The sequence below is a fragment of the Hyperolius riggenbachi genome, chromosome 3 (assembly GCF_040937935.1).
Source record: "Hyperolius riggenbachi isolate aHypRig1 chromosome 3, aHypRig1.pri, whole genome shotgun sequence".
Taxonomy (NCBI): Eukaryota; Metazoa; Chordata; class Amphibia; order Anura; family Hyperoliidae; genus Hyperolius; species Hyperolius riggenbachi.
The window spans coordinates 43,262,682-43,278,846 of NC_090648.1; the positions used below are offsets into that span (position 1 = coordinate 43,262,682).

The window sequence follows — 16,165 nt, forward strand, 5'->3', positions numbered from 1 at the left end:
CGGATCGCAACGCACTTATCCCAGCTCATGATGAGCTCACATGATGGTTACTACATTGGCTATCATTCATAAAACTGCTGTCGGTAAAGTAAATTTATGCGGGAAAACACCGCTGACGGTGTTTTAGACTTCTGGCTGCTCATTCATAAAAATGTATCCAGTTGCGATAGCAGTGCGGAGATTCCCCGAACTAGGCTGTCGGTAGGCTTGCGGAAGCACAGGAAGCTGCTGAGTTGATACAATTCTCCGTGTTCCGCTCTACTGCAGCTGCCTGGGAGGTCTGTGTCTCCATTAACATAACATTGTTATCGCCACATCCGAGGGAGCGGTACTTCCCATCCTCACACTGCTTGCGGTAATCTTTATGAACTAACATTTTGTTACATTTGTTACGATAATCACCGCACAATGGCTATCATTCATAAAGCATTTCCGCATGCGGAAATACTTAATACCGCTGACTTTACCGAACACTCAGCAAAATCCCCATTCATAAAGGCTCTTTCCGCATGAAAAGCTGACACTCCCGTGCAGAGCGATACATTTCCGCCTTGTGCAGAGTTTTTCTAGATTTATCTAGAAAAAGTAACAAACACGTCCATTCAGAAAGATTAGAGCAAGCAGTATGCGGAAGGAAAATACCGCTTGCTCGACAGTAGCGATAGGCGGGCGGATTACTTGTAAATGAATGGGACGGACCTCCCAAGCAGCATCAGACAGAGCAGCGCACGGAGGGAATCGGGCAGCTTTTATGTTTCCACATGTCTTCCGCCACGCTACCGCCAGCTTCCTCCAGAAAACCTCCGCACTTGTATCACAACAGGCAACTTTTTTATGAATGACCACCCAGAAGTCTTAAGTACCGCTTGCGGAGAAGAACGGTGTTTTCCCGCACTACCGACGGCACCTTTATAAATGATAGCCAAGGCGGTGATTTATCGCTCTGCTCTGTAATGTCAGCTTTTCATGCGGAAAGAGCCTTTATGAATGCAGCACTTGCTAAGTGTTCGGTAAAGTCAGCTGTTTTAAGCACTTCCGCATGCAGAAATGCTTTATGAATGATAGCCATTATCTTACATCTATAGTGATGTATTCTATCATAGGTATTTAGAGTAATACATGTTAAAGGGGACTATTTTCCAGGCTACTGTCCACTGACTGGCACATAACACTGTTTGTCATTTGCATGAACACGCCTACAAAGGCGTAATCTAATCCTGGTCAGCCTGGTGCCTAATCTCACCTCAACACTAACCTCTTTCTGACACCTAACCCTAACCTCCACATTAACGTCTTACTGATGCTGTACCCTCCCTAACCTCTCCCACACTGCAGACCCTTCCGGATGCCTGGCCTCACCACCTTTTATAGACCTTTTCTAAAGCCTAACATTTCTCCTTATTTTGTTTATATTTTTAGGATTTGTATCAGCTGTAGCAAAGAAATGTTTTTTGTTTAAAAGTTATTATGCTGTTGCGTATCTTGTAGAGCAGAGAGGCGTTATAAGTTCAGGTCCACTTTAAACTATGAAACAGAGCAGGAAAGTTCAAAGGGTCATTAGCTCTCAGTAAATGACAGGTTGAGATAAGTGCTTCAGAAAAGAGCACTGCTCCCTGACTGAATTAGATTTCAGAACGACACTAAGGCTGGGTACACACAATGGGCTCTATTCTCAAAGACTTCCCGCATGCGGTAAAGTGCATGCGGGAAGTTTGCACCCAAAATACCGTCAAGTTGGAACTCTCAAAATGTTCCGCATGTTTTTTCCGCATGCGGAAAAAGTGTGGTAAAAGTGCGGGATTCATGCAGAAAAATTTCCGCAAAAGTCGGTATTTTCCGCAATAAAAGATCAATTCTCAAAAATGTTCAGGCGCATCATTTCGTCGTTAATTACCGATTTTTTATCACCTACAAGTAGTAGGTGATATATTCCGCATCCCATTGACTTTAATGAAGTGTGGAGGCTTAAGGGCTGTGCTTGCTGGACTTTAACTTTTTTTTTTTAAACACTTTTTCATGCGACCTTTTTACCGCATGATTCCCGCATGAATAATGGCTGTTTCCGCATCTTTTTTTCCCGCATGCGGAAAACATGCGGAAAATATTAGTGACAGTGGAAAAAATGCGGAGTTTACCGCTGGCGGGAATATAGCGGTAAAATTTTGCGGAAAATTTGGCTCTTTGAGAATAGAGCCCAATGCGTTCTTTTCGGTCAATTTTCCATCCGATCGATTTCTGATTCGATTTTCCGATTCGATTCTGCTATCGTTTCTTATATCTTTCCATTCACTTCTATGAGAAATCGATCAGAAAAACAAAGTCGAAAATAAGATCAGACATGTCAGAAAGTATCTAGCGAACCATCCATCTAACACAAAATTGTATGGTGTGTACTTAACATGTCCAATTTCACATTGAGCTCATAATTAATAAGAATACTATTATCTTGTAGTTAATTTCAAATAGCTTCTATCATTTACAAGTAAGTGATCATCAGTGAGTAATGGTCTCAGAATAGCACCATCCCTGAGTTGTCGGATCAGGGTGGTGGGGAGATAAGAGTAATCACTCAGCCTCCTCTATTCATCATGTCTGTTTCTCCATAAGGAGGAACAGGTTAGGATTGACCTCACTGACGATACCAAGCATTGGGCAGAGGCAGGGACCAGATCACAGCACTCCCATCTCAGCTCATGGCGAGCTCACGTGATGGTTACTACAATCTTTGACCTACAAGTTAAAGAGGACTCTTTCCAAAGCTACTGTTCATTATGAATAATCAATGAGATGCAAATATTTTGAAATGGACCAATCAATTTAAATCCATGTTTAAATTGATTACTACATTTTGAAGCTGCATGTATTTGCATAACAATTTGCATCAACTCGGAAGAATTTGCATCTCTTTGATCATCCCTACTATTCACTGACCATCGAATATTGCTAATTGTCATGTACATAAACACGCCTACAAAGGCGTAACCTAATCCTGGTCAGTCTTCTCGCTTGACGCCTAATCTCACCTCAACACTGACCCCTCCCTGACACCTAACTCTAACCTCTCCCACACTTCTGACCTTTCCAGGCACCTAGCCGCTTCTCAACACTAACCCCTTCATGACCTCTAATCCTTCCTGACGCCCTATACTATTCTCAACACTAACTGCTTCCTGACGTCTAATCCTAATCTCTCCTATACTTCAGACCTTTCCTGATGCCTCACCTCAACATATAACCCCATTCATGACCTCTAATCCTTCCTGATGCTCAATACTATTCTCAACATTAGCTGCTTCCTGACGCCCAACCCTAACCTCTCCCACACCTCAGACCTTTCCTGACGCCTAACCTCACCACAACACTGACCCCTTCGTGACCTCTAACTGCTTCCTGATGCCCATCCCTAACCTCTTCCACACATCAGATCCAGCCTGATGCCTAACTTCACCTTAATACTGACCCCTTTGTGACCTCTAACCTTCCTGACGCCCAATACTATTCTCAACATTAACCCCTTCCTAAAGCTAGACCCTAACCTCTCCCACACATCAGACCCTTCTTGATGCCTAACCACAACACTAATCCTGATCTCTGACCGTTCCTGACGCCTAATACTACTCTCAACACAAACCGCTTCCTGACGCCCAACCCTAACCTCTCCCACACTTCAGACCATTCCTGACGCCTAACCTCAGCACTGGCCCCTTAGTGACCTCTAACCCTTCCTGAGGCCCAATACTATTCTCAACATTAACCCTTCCTGAAGCTCAACCCTAACCTCTCCCACACACCAGATCCTGCCTGATGCCTAACCTCACCTCACCTTCCTGATGCTTAACTTCCTCCACATATCAGATGCTTCCTGATTCTTAAAGGACAACCGAGGTGACACGAGACTTGTATGTAAAGTGCCAAACACACAAATAACTAGGCTGTGTTCCTTTTTTTCTTTCTCTGCCTGAAAGTGTTAAACATCAGGTAAGTAAGTGGCAGTTTCTGTCCGGGTTGGGACTGGGTCAGACTATAGCATAACTCTCACTGATAAGTAATTACAGCCATAAAACACATTCCTGTCAGTAAATGGCTTCTGAGAGCAGGAAAGAAATAAAATGGTCAATAATTCATAGATTTGAGCTCTGACATACTTCAATGAAGGTCTCCTTGAGCAGAGACAATGAAACAGTAAAAACTATAAAATAAAATATAAATAAATATAAAATAAAACTTTCGGATATAAAAAAAGGTATTTTTTTAGGAGAAGGAGGTTAGATACAATTGTTTTTCTCATCAGTTTATTTTCACCTCGGATGACCTTTAACCGTAGCCTCAACACTAACCCCTCCCAGATGCCTAACCTAACCCACTCTTCAGACCCTTCCTGACACCTAACCTCAATACTATCCTCTTCCTGATGCCTAACATCAGCCATTGGCTAAACCTACTACCTCTTGTAACACTCATTGGACAATGAGGTCACATGACCCCAAAGGTTAACCCCTAGGGAAAATTAACAGCTATTATGAATTATTAACAGTGACCCAAACACCAAAGATTATTTTTTTAAAGGAGCACTCCAGCGAAAAAAGTAAGAAGATGAAATCTGACAGAATCAACAGGTTTTGAACTGTCTATCTCCTCATGGGGGATTCTCAGGATAATAACCTTTAACTCCCTTAGAGGTATGCCCGACACTGTGTCGGGCATACTGCTCTGTGGCCCCAGGAGTCCCCCATAAATAAATAATTGTCCCTAATGGCTGTAAATCCTCTAGCTAGCAGTAGGCTAGCTAGTGCAAGTGTCGGACACCCCCTGATCCCCCGTGATCCCCCTGTTTATACGTTACCTCCCCTGGATCCAGCGATCGCGCAGCCTCCCGGCACAGCTCCGGTCTATCTATGGGGAGGATCAGGTTTGCGCAAGACGTCATGACGTCATCTGCGATCCTCCTCATAGTGAAGACGGGAGCTGTGCCGGGAGGCTGCGCGATCGCTGGATCCCGGCTGGGTAATGTATATATAGGGGGGGCGGCGGCGATCGGGGGGTGCCGGAGACTTCTTCTAGCTAGCCTACTGCTAGCTAGAGGATTTACAGTCATTAGGGACAATTATTTTAAAATCGGGCACAAAGTAACAAAACCTCCTGAGCGGCGTAACGCTCAGGAGGTTAAAGAGACTCTGTAACAAAAACAAGTGCCCCTGGGGGAACTTGTCTCGGGAGGGGGAAGCCCCTAGATCCTATCGATGCTTCCCCCGTCCTCCTCCGTCCCGCGGTGGTCTTGCTGGGCTCCTCCGAAGCCACAGCTGACAACTTGTCAAGTTGTGGCACAGGTCAGTAGCGCCTGCAATATTTACCTTCCTCGGTTTCAGCACCGGCGCAGTTGCGGCTCCCCAATGGGCTAAGGCGGAAATAGCTGATCCCAATCGGGTCCGCTCTACTGCACAGGCGACTTGCACCTGCGCAGGAGAGTGGACCAAACTGGGATCGGCTATTTTTGCCTGATCCCGAGCTGTGAGCAGCTACTGCGCCTGCGCTAGAGCTGGGAAGGTAAATATTTACATGTCCGCCGTTCGGAGGGGCCTAGCGAGACCACCGTGGGATGGAGGAGGACGGAGGGAAGCCTCAATAGGATCAAGAGGCTTCCCACTCTCCAGGTAAGTACCCCCCGGGGCACTTTTTTCTGTTACAGATTTGATACAGATTGATGATACAGAAAAACCTTCCTTTGTTATAGCTGATGCAAATCCTGAAATACATCTGCAGTGTCTACTTCCGGCTTTCATGGAAGCAGACAAAGGGTTAACATCCTGTGTTTACCAATTAGCTGCTCTGCTGAGGCAAATTACAACTTGTAATTAGTCCCAGATGAGGGGGGAATTAGGCTAAACTCTCTAAATACATACAGGGTGCATTTCTGACCTGAACCTGAATTCCTGGACAGGACAGAAGAAAACATAGAGAAATGCACCGTGTATGTATTTAGAGAGTTTAGCCTGTCTAATTCCCCCTTATCTGTGACTGAGCACTAGTTGCAGGGCCGGATTTCTGGAAAGGCCACAAAGGTCAAGGCCTAGGGCGATAAAATTCAGCAGGGCGCAGGACTTGGAGAGATAAGAGGTCACATGTCAAAGTAAATCACTTCTGCTTTGCTCTGTTCTGCCTGAATTCCAGAGATCCCTGCATCTCTCTCACCGCAGAGTGTGTGATGACAGCATCTGTTGTCATCTGAGGATCTTGTCCTTAGTATAATGAGTGGGGACATACAAGCTGCTGTGAGAAAAAAAAATATATGGGGTATCATTCATAAAGAGGCTGTCGGTAAGGGGAATCAGTGCGGGAAAACACCGCTGGCGGTGTTTTAGACTTCTGGGTGGGCATTCATAAAAAAGTATCCATGTGCGGAAGCACTGCGGAGATTCCCCGAACTAGGCTGGCGATAGGCAGGCGGTAGGCAGGTGGAGACACGGAAGCTGCAGAGTTGATACATTTCTCCGTGTTCCGCTCTGCTGCAGCTGCCTGGGAGGTCTTTGTGTCTCCATTCACTTGCATTGGTATCGCCACATCAGAGGGAGCGGGACTTCCCGACCTGACACCGCTTGCGGTGTTCTTCATGAATGAACATTTTGCTACATTTGTTCCGATAATCACCGCACAAGGCGGTGATTTATCACTCTGCTCGTTAGTATCATTTTTTCATGCGGAAAGAGCCTTTATGAATGCTGACTTTGCCGAGTGGTCGGTAAAGTCAGCTGTTTTTAGCATTTCCGCATGCGGAAATGCTTTATGAATGATAGCCATGGGCTCAAGTAGTAGAACTTTTGAGTTCAGATTAGTTTCTTTATGCACGCATTCAAGGATAGGAATTATCAGCTCTCCTCTCCCCCAGACTGATGTTTTATTACTTGGTCAGAGCTGTTAAAGACCTGAGACCTGTTAGGAAATAAAAACAAACCATAAATCTAAGGAATGACAGCAACATTCTCTCTGTGCTAGTACAGTTTAACTCTTTCCTGACATGTTTTACAAGCAGCAAAGCATTGTTCTGTGTTAGCCATCAGTGAAAGCAGGATGTTTTGAAACAGAATGACAACTGTATTACATTTATTTATATTTACAAAACAATGTCTACATCTCCTGCTGACTGTATATATAACTGTATGTCCTAACATCTTGTATACAGAAACAAAGTCTGAAGATGGCTCATTAGCCAAAGGCTCACTATTTTCTTTTGGTTAGCCAATAAATATTATCATTCTATTACAAAACTTAAAAACTTCCTGCTGACTGATTAAGATCTGTCTTCACTTGCCCCAAGTGCTAAATTGTCACTGTGTAAAGTACACCAAAGCTTATGCTAGGTACGCATAATGCAATTTTCTGACAGATTTATTGTCAGATCGACTATTTCCAACATGTCTGATCTGCTTTCCAATAAATTTTCTGAATTATTTTTTTCATAGAAATGAACGGAAAATCGATTGAAAAATTGATCGGAAATCAGACATTGGAAATAATCGATCTGACAGTAAATCTGTCAGAATTGCATCGTGTGTACCTAGCATTACACTACATCTATGCCAGCGTGTGTAGTGTTGGATCCTTCTACTTACCTGTTCTGTTTTGGATGGTTTTCTCTCCTTTGCGCTGCACCATCACCTGTTTGTGACTCTGACTGAAGCAAGTCGCACAAAGGACAAAGAAGCAGTGCATGCTCTGTCCTCTCGGGCTTCTTGTTATTATGCACTCCTGTCCTGTATGCATGTGCACAGCAGCCGAGGCATTGGCTATCATTCATAAAGCATTTCCGCATGCGGAAATGCTAAAAACAGCTGACTTTACCGACCACTCGGCAAAGTCAGCATTCATAAAGGCTCTTTCCGCATGAAAAAATGACACTAACGAGCAGAGTGATAAATCACCGCCTTGTGCGGTGATTATCGGAACAAATGTAGCAAAATGTTCATTCATGAAGAACACCGCAAGCGGTGTCAGGTCGGGAAGTCCCGCTCCCTCTGATGTGGCGATACCAATGCAAGTGAATGGAGACACACAGACCTCCCAGGCAGCTGCAGCAGAACGGAACACGGAGAAATGTATCAACTCTGCAGCTTCCGTGTCTCCACCTGCCTACCGCCTGCCTATCGCCAGCCTAGTTCGGGGAATCTCCGCAGTGCTTCCGCACATGGATACTTTTTTATGAATGCCCACCCAGAAGTCTAAAACACCGCCAGCGGTGTTTTCCCGCACTGATTCCCCTTACCGACAGCCTCTTTATGAATGATACCCTTGGAGTGTTATGGGTATGTGTACTTGACAAGTGCTGCTCATATATGAGCATAATTTCTGAATTAGCAAGCCTTGAACACTATTGCCTGCTGTGCATCCAGGCTGGAGTGCAAAATTACATGGAGTGGACAGAGCATGCACTGCTTCTTTGAACAGGGGGGGCAAAGCAGCAAAACAGACAGGAGCCCATGTAACCCAGTGAACACCAGTCAGAGTTGGACAGAATAGGCGGGGGGCGGTTGGTGACAGCCGGCCTAGGGTGCTGGAAAGTACAAATCCGGCCCTGACTAGTTGTAATTTGATCTCTCAGCTGTGTCATGTGACTGTCATGGACACAGGATGTTAACAAAATGTATGCTTCCATGAAAGCAGGAAGTAGACACAATGTGGATTTATTGCAGATTTTATATCTGCTATAACAAAGAAATGTTTTTCTTTAAAAGTTTATTATGCTGTTGCTTGTCTTTTAGAGCAGAAAAAGGGCCCGTTTCTACAAGAGCGAATCTGCATGCGTTTTCTGCATGCAGATTTGCATAGCCAAAAATAGTCAATGGGCCTGTTTCCACTTGTCAGGAAAACTGTGTGGTGGACTGTACAGAAAAAATCTGCACAGCAGAGCCATCAGAATTCGCACACCGCAAAGCTAGTGTGCCATTCGCATGTAATATATTTAATAAAATGTATTTACTGCGTTTTCACTATGCAAAAATTTGCATACGTTTTCGTGTAATGTAAAAGCAAGCACTGACATGGTCAAAATCGCATACTTTCAAATACATGAAAACGCATGCGAATTCGCATGAAAATTCGCATACAAACGCATACGAATTGGCATTTTCCACATCAAAATCGCACCACACTGGTGGAAACGGGCCCAAAAAGTTCTAAGTTCAGGTCTGCTTTAGGCTCCCTGCACACTGCAAATCCGATTTTCCCTGAACGCTAGCAACAGAAAAAAACGCAGCATGCACTAACGATTAAAAATTGGATGTAAAAACGATCGATTCTGATTTTTAATTGATACTACAGTACTTACACTACATAATATAGACATATGGCAATGGTAGGGATTAGATTGTGAGCTCCTTTGAGGGACAGTTAGTGACAAGAGATATATATATATATATATATATATATATATATACATACACTGTACAGCGCTGCGTAATATGTCGGCGCTATATAAATACTAAATAATAATAATAATAATATTTACATGTAATTCCGATTTTTAATCGTTACAGCATGCTGCGTTGTTTCTGTTGATATCATTCAGGGAAAATCAGAATTGGAGTTGCAAATTACATTAGCAGTGTGCAGGGAGCCTCATAATGACTTTTTTTCATCTATATCAGATTCCCATTCATGCAGGATTGTTACATCAATCTTCTCAATTCAATCAGAGAAACATGTTTAGTCAATTAGTGTTGTCCGGATCATGAACGATTCGGATCTTTGATCCGAATCTATTTAATGAGTCGATCATCCGAATCATCAAAATGAACGATTCGGATCGCAAAAGGGGCGGGGCCAGGAGCGACACGCCCCCTCTCAGCGGGCAGCGGGGTCCTGGAAGCAGAGATGGATCGCTCTGTTGGATGGGAGGCAGCCTTGCAGGGACAGCAGGTAGATAAGAGAGAGGGGACATGGGTGCCACTGCCAGATATGTGTAGAGCACACATACTGGCTGCAATGTGCTGCCCATTATAGGCTGGCTGTTCCGTAGTGCTGCACAGTGATCACATTGGAAGCTTTTGGCTCAGCACAGCTCAGTAACTTTGCAGGCACTGTGATTGCAGGGCAAAATGATCCTCCCGCACTCGGCACTAAACAGCTGCACTTATCTTCTGGGAATGCTTTCCTTCACTGTGTGACGTTTGCATGGAAAGTACACAGATGAGCATATAGGTGAAATAAATACATGTAAAGCATATGATTGCTGCATGTGGGTATTGTGTGCACAAACATTTCTGCTCTCTGCTCGTCCCTCCTCTGTCCACTCCCTGCCCTCTGTCCATCTTCTCCCCTTCTCTCTGTGTGTCCACCCCCCTCCCCTTCTCCTGTCCACAGCAGGGAAAGACCTGTCCTGCTAGTCATCTCACCCCGAATGCTTCGGTAGTAAAATGATCCGAGATATCTTTTCAATGATCCGATTCGAATCATCCAGATCATTGAAAAGATCCGAACTTCCCATCTCTATAGTCAATCACTAATTTACAAATCTATTTTTTTTACAATTGTAGTGATCATCAGTGGGTAGTGGACTCAGAATGGCACCATCCCTGAGTTGTCGGATCAGGGCGGTGGGGAGATAAGCGTAATCACTCACTCAGCCTCCTCCATTCATCATGTCTGTTTCTCCATAAGGAGGAACAGGTAAGGATTGACCTCACTGACGATACTGAACATTGGGCAGAGGCAGAGACCAGATCACAGCACTCCCATCTCAGCTCATGGCGAGCTCACGTGATATTTTCTACTGCTCACATAACATCATTTTCCTGTCTATAGCGATACATTACATCCTGGGTAATTAGAGTAATATAACTTTAATGATTCATGCACGTTAATAAGAACCATTTTCCAAGCTACAATTCACTGCCTGGCTCATAATGTCATCTGCATGAACACGCCTATAAAGGCGTAACCTAAGCCTTCTTACATCATGCACTCCAAACAAACACTGGCAGCCATTTTGTCGTAGTCCTTCCGCATCCTACTACTTGATCACAGAGTATATTGGATAGATAGGCACAGCAGTAGCAGAGCATAATGTATTAGATATCTGACAATGGAGGTAGATATATAGAGGTATAGAAATTTGGAACCAGAGCCGCTGCTTATAGCCAGATATAACATAAACTCAGCGTACTGCACAAGTGAATTTCATCTGAGTGAGACATAACACCACTATGTGGTAAGTTATGGCACAACACAGGAAGACGAGGTGGCCGAGTGGTTAAGGCGATGGACTGCTAATCCATTGTGCTCTGCACGCGTGGGTTCGAATCCCACCCTCGTCGCAAAGTTTTTACCCCCTCTACATTTCCTTACCACCAGCAGGTGTGATGTCTCTGATGAGTGAAACAGCTTTTAGTTCTGGAGAAATAATGCTACTCTTTCACATCATCTGGTCCAATTAACATTATTTTTTTTAAGGGTTAAAGAGCACTTATTTTCTAATATGAATTAAAGGGCTATTAAAGTGAACCAGATATGAAGAATGAAAAAAATATTTTTTATACATACCTGGTGCTTCCTGCCGCCGTTCTCCGCTGGCCGCATCTACAAGAATCGGGCCCCATCACTGACGTCATCGAAGCCAGTCTACGCAAGAGAAGTGCGCCCTCTACGTATCTCTATAGCAGCTGCTGGAGAGATACGCAAACAGCGCACTTCTCTTATGCTATACTGGGTCCGACTGACGTAAGTGCGGGAAGCGGAGGACGGTGGCGTGGGAGCGATCCAGGCGAATGGGGCTGCAGGAAGCCCCAGGTATGTATAAAATCTTTTTCATCCTTCATATCTCGTTCACTTTAAAGTAAAACAAATAAAAAGATTTAAAAAATCAGTTTAACTTGTCTGACGTCTTGCAGCTCCCTGGAGTCATCCTGTGACTGCGCCGTCCTTCAGAGACACTCCAGCCAGCAGTGGCGACACTCACAAAGTTGGCCAGTCGGAGGCTACTGCGCATGTGAGGACGCGGCTGCGTGCACTCTGATTATTGGGAGCACTCTGTGCATACACGGTGGCAATTTTAGCATACTGCGCCTGCGTAGGATGTGCTTGACGGCTGGAAGAATATACGTTGCCAAGGGGCTGACTCTAATTTGGCCAAAAACTGAACTAACCAGCGGCGGGGACTGGAGGACACTCAAGAACCGTTGAGTGCACAGGATGGCTACAGGGGGCTTGAGGAAGCCCCAGGTAAGTGAAACTCTTTTTCTTTTCCATAGGCACTACCAGGGGGGAGGGGGTTAAGGGATAGGCACCACCAGGGGGGTTAAGGGTTAAAGGACAAGCAAGGTGAATTTAGAAATCTGTCTTTACTTACCTGCGGCTTCTTCCAGCCCTGCCGAGTCACTGTGTCCCTCGCTGCAGCTACGGTCTTCTCCCGTCTCCCGCTGGCAGCCTCTGAAGGTCACTAATCGATCCAGCGATGGGTAGGTGTCCCCTAGACAGGTGTGCACCTAATTCATCCGGAGCGTACTGCACCTGCACCAGTAGCCCGCACATGCGGAGAAGATGCTGACCCATCGGAGGGGGGGGGGGATTTGGGGGTCGCGATCTTCAGGGGCTGCCAGCAGGAGACAGGAGAAGAGCGGAGCTGCAGCAAGAGACACATGTGACTTGTAGGGGCTGGAAGATGCCCCTGGTGAGTAAGGATTGGTTTACTTCATTAACCTCGCTTGTCCTTTAAGGGGGTTCTCTGGGGGGTGTTGAAAATAAAAACCGCCACTTACCTGGGGCAACTATCAGCCCCCTGTAGCAGTAATGTCCCGCGCCATCCTCCTCCGATCACCCGGTCCCTGCCGGCAGCTGCCGCCGGCACCTGGCAGTTATTCGTCTAACAAAACGAATAATGCGCGCTCCCGTTCGCGTCATAGGGAGCTTACTGCGCAGGTGCAGTACGAAGTTTTCTTGTACTGCGCCTGCGCAATAAGCTTCCGATGGTGCACGTGGCCACGGTCGCGCAGCCACAGTCGGGTGAGATGCTGCGTTAACCCGGGGTTGGCGGCGGAGAACGGCGGATCATTGGAGGACGGCGTGGGACATGGTACAGGGGGCCGGTAGAAGCCCTAGGTAAGCGTCAGTTTTTATTTTTTAACACCAACCCCCCCTCCCTCCCCCCCCCCCCCCCCCCACACACACACACTCCAGATAACCTCTTTAAAGGGACTTAGAGCTGACCAATTAAAAAGATTATATACATACCTGGGGCTCCCTCCAGCCCCATCCACTTCGATCATTTCCACGCTGCCGTCCTCCGCTGCCCGCAGCTTCGGGAACCGGGTCCCGTCACTGCCGTCAGTTGCGGCAAGCTACACACTGGGAGGGGTTTCACCATAACATGAGCCCCACAAACCCCATTTTCTTATGGGAAAAAGGGTATCGGCTAATGATTGGAATTAAGTTTAATTCTAGGTTAAAATCTCTTGAACACTTTCTTAGTGAGGTACAGACTAACCAGCAAGCTCATGGTGACCCAGAACTCATTGGGGTGTGTAAGGGACTACAATGGTCCTAAAAGCCCCCTTACTAAGATGTTAAGAAAAACAAAAGTTTGCTTTCCTAAAACAGAAAGAATTTGCGATAATTCAGGTCTTAGTGAGGTTCAGAAATAAAGTCCCCATAGTATTTGTTATACATACATGTTTTATCACACGTACAGCACATAGGTGACTGTGATCATGGGATAAGTCTCCCACTCCCCAGCCCTTAGTTGCATTAGCTGAGAAAGCAGGAATCACATTCCTAGATACTGTATATTCACATAGGAAGACAGCAGAGGGGGCTGCTAGCATATGGAAATGGAATGAATGATGTAGCTTTATGCTGTATTATGGTTTTTTTCGTGTGCATGCAATTCAAGTAAATCCTGAAATTAAACTACAAACATCAAGCACCATAGTTGTCTATAGAGACAAAAGGAACTTGACCCCGACGTGATTTGAACACGCAACCTTCTGATCTGGAGTCAGACGCGCTACCGTTGCGCCACGAGGTCTACTACTTCTGTAAATTCACTACAGTGCTAGATGCCTATTGCTGTTCTCTTACCTTTCCCTCCCTGATATACTGTATCTTCCATTACTATGTATATACTGTTCTATATATACTGTATTGTGCTGCTACTGGACAACTGTAGTCTTTATTAATACTGCATATGCTTAAATCATCGGTAAGACTGGTGTAACACACATCAATGCAGCAAATACAGAGTAAAGCATATAATATATCTACAGTAAAAGTAATATAATACACTCATAAGTACTGCAGTGAAGAGAAACTGAACATGAGGACATGCAAAGCAACTACTATCATGTCTATCTATCTATCTATCTATCTATCTATCTATCTATCTATCTATCTATCTATCTATCTATCTATATCTGTCAGTCAATATCTATCGCTCTATCTAGCTATTTGTCTATAATTTATCAATTGATCAATCAATATTTAATCCTTTCCATGACTATAGCCATCTTTCTGTCTAAGTCTATCATCTGGCTATTTAACAATCATCTATCATCTGGCTAACTATGTATCTATCTGTCATGTATCCATTTATCTACCTATCAGGGATTACTGATATGGAATAAAATACTATGCACTAACGTAATGCAACGACCTGGCATTATAGGCAGAAGGCTATAGAATGGAGGGGAGAGATGAGTAAAACAATGGAGAGAATGTACACAGCTGAAGCAATAGGGATCAGTGAGCATCAGAGGCTGGGTAGATGCTGAATGGGTGTTTGTAAATGGCTCCTATGAGCACGTTCAGATCATGCCAGCCGAACGTTATGGCTACAACCAGTAGTCGTTCGCTACATGCGCGGCATCTGCTCCATCCATTGAACAAAAAATGGGCTCGTCCGGGATTTGAACCCGGGACCTCTCGCACCCGAAGCGAGAATCATACCCCTAGACCAACGAGCCATGTGACTTCTCCAGCTGACACCTGATTACATAGACATCACGTCACAAAGCTACGTCCATTCTGTAACGTCGGGCGCGTGTAACTCTCTGTGTTCTGAGTACTGTTCTGTACTATGCGCTGGTTTCCTGCAGTACAGCACACCCTACAGGTTAAACTGCAAAGTGCAGCCATTACACTTGTATCATTCACAGTGAAGATTACTGCAGTGTTTTGCTGTACAGAGTGCAGAGTGCAGCTTATGCTGGTGTTTAGGATGAGGCTGTATGTATTATTAGTATGCAGTGTACTGCCTGCTCTGTTTCTGTATTTCATGTAGCCCAGATTACTATAGTCAGTGATTGAATTATTATTAAAAAAAATGCAGCCAATACTGGTGTTAAACAGAGAGAAGCAGCTAATACATCACTGCTCTACAGATGCACATGATTCATTTGTACATATTTATTTTTACAAAGAAATCAGGCTTTTAAAAATTGTGTTATTCACAAAATAGCATATTAGTCTCTATATACAGCTTTTAGGCAAAGTACAGTTGTTATTATTTGTGAAACAGCCAGGCAACTGGTATTGCTTAAAAGTAAATAAATATGGCAGCCTCCACATTTCTCTCACTCCAGTGGCCCTTTTTAATAACTCCTCCATAAACAAAAAAAATAAAAATAATCAGCAAACGCTAATAATGTGAACAAGCCCTTACAGTAATTGAAGCGCCAGCCTTGGTGGGAACCCAGCTTTATTCTATCAAATGAATATTACCTACCTACCTACCTGTTTTGCTGAATGTTTTCAGGTCACGTGTGAACTATGCATCTCAGTGCTTTGACTATACATACAATACATAAATGTAATAAAAGGGCTATTAGCCACACATCCTATGTAGGGTTCTCCTGAGCTGCAGATGAATAGATTGCAAAACGCCTGAAATAACCAAGATAAAAAAATGTTAATCAATGCTTTTGTGGCTGTGTATAGATATAGTAAGGCAAAGTTTCACATACCATGACTACAGCTCACTGCTACAACAGGTAGCGTGGCCGAGCGGTCTAAGGCGCTGGATTAAGGCTCCAGTCTCTTCGGGGGCGTGGGTTCGAATCCCACCGCTGCCAGTAACTTTTTGTCCTACTCTCTTCTGTGATGCTGCTTACAACCCTTCGACGCCCATCGCACCCTGACGCGGTAACCAACCCTTCTCTGCAGCTCCGCTTCCGCCCTTCCTTCT

General features: G+C 44.8%; 6 non-coding genes across 6 annotated transcripts; 2 read left to right on the forward strand and 4 right to left on the reverse strand.

The window, feature by feature from the left end:
* Nucleotides 1-2,508: 2,508 nt before the first annotated feature.
* On the reverse strand, nt 2,509-2,639 carry LOC137564860 (U8 small nucleolar RNA). Its single transcript, XR_011030923.1, has one exon. It is a non-coding gene; the product is annotated as a U8 small nucleolar RNA (small nucleolar RNA).
* Nucleotides 2,640-10,547: 7,908 nt separating this feature from the next.
* Nucleotides 10,548-10,682, reverse strand: LOC137564859 (U8 small nucleolar RNA). Its single transcript, XR_011030922.1, has one exon. It is a non-coding gene; the product is annotated as a U8 small nucleolar RNA (small nucleolar RNA).
* A 542-nt stretch (nt 10,683-11,224) lies between these two features.
* On the forward strand, nt 11,225-11,306 carry TRNAS-GCU (transfer RNA serine (anticodon GCU)). The gene has a single exon. It is a non-coding gene; the product is annotated as a tRNA-Ser (tRNA).
* Nucleotides 11,307-13,939: 2,633 nt separating this feature from the next.
* Nucleotides 13,940-14,011, reverse strand: TRNAW-CCA (transfer RNA tryptophan (anticodon CCA)). Its single transcript has one exon. It is a non-coding gene; the product is annotated as a tRNA-Trp (tRNA).
* An 862-nt stretch (nt 14,012-14,873) lies between these two features.
* On the reverse strand, nt 14,874-14,945 carry TRNAP-CGG (transfer RNA proline (anticodon CGG)). The gene has a single exon. It is a non-coding gene; the product is annotated as a tRNA-Pro (tRNA).
* A 1,025-nt stretch (nt 14,946-15,970) lies between these two features.
* On the forward strand, nt 15,971-16,052 carry TRNAL-AAG (transfer RNA leucine (anticodon AAG)). Its single transcript has one exon. It is a non-coding gene; the product is annotated as a tRNA-Leu (tRNA).
* The last annotated feature ends 113 nt before the right edge of the window (nt 16,053-16,165 follow it).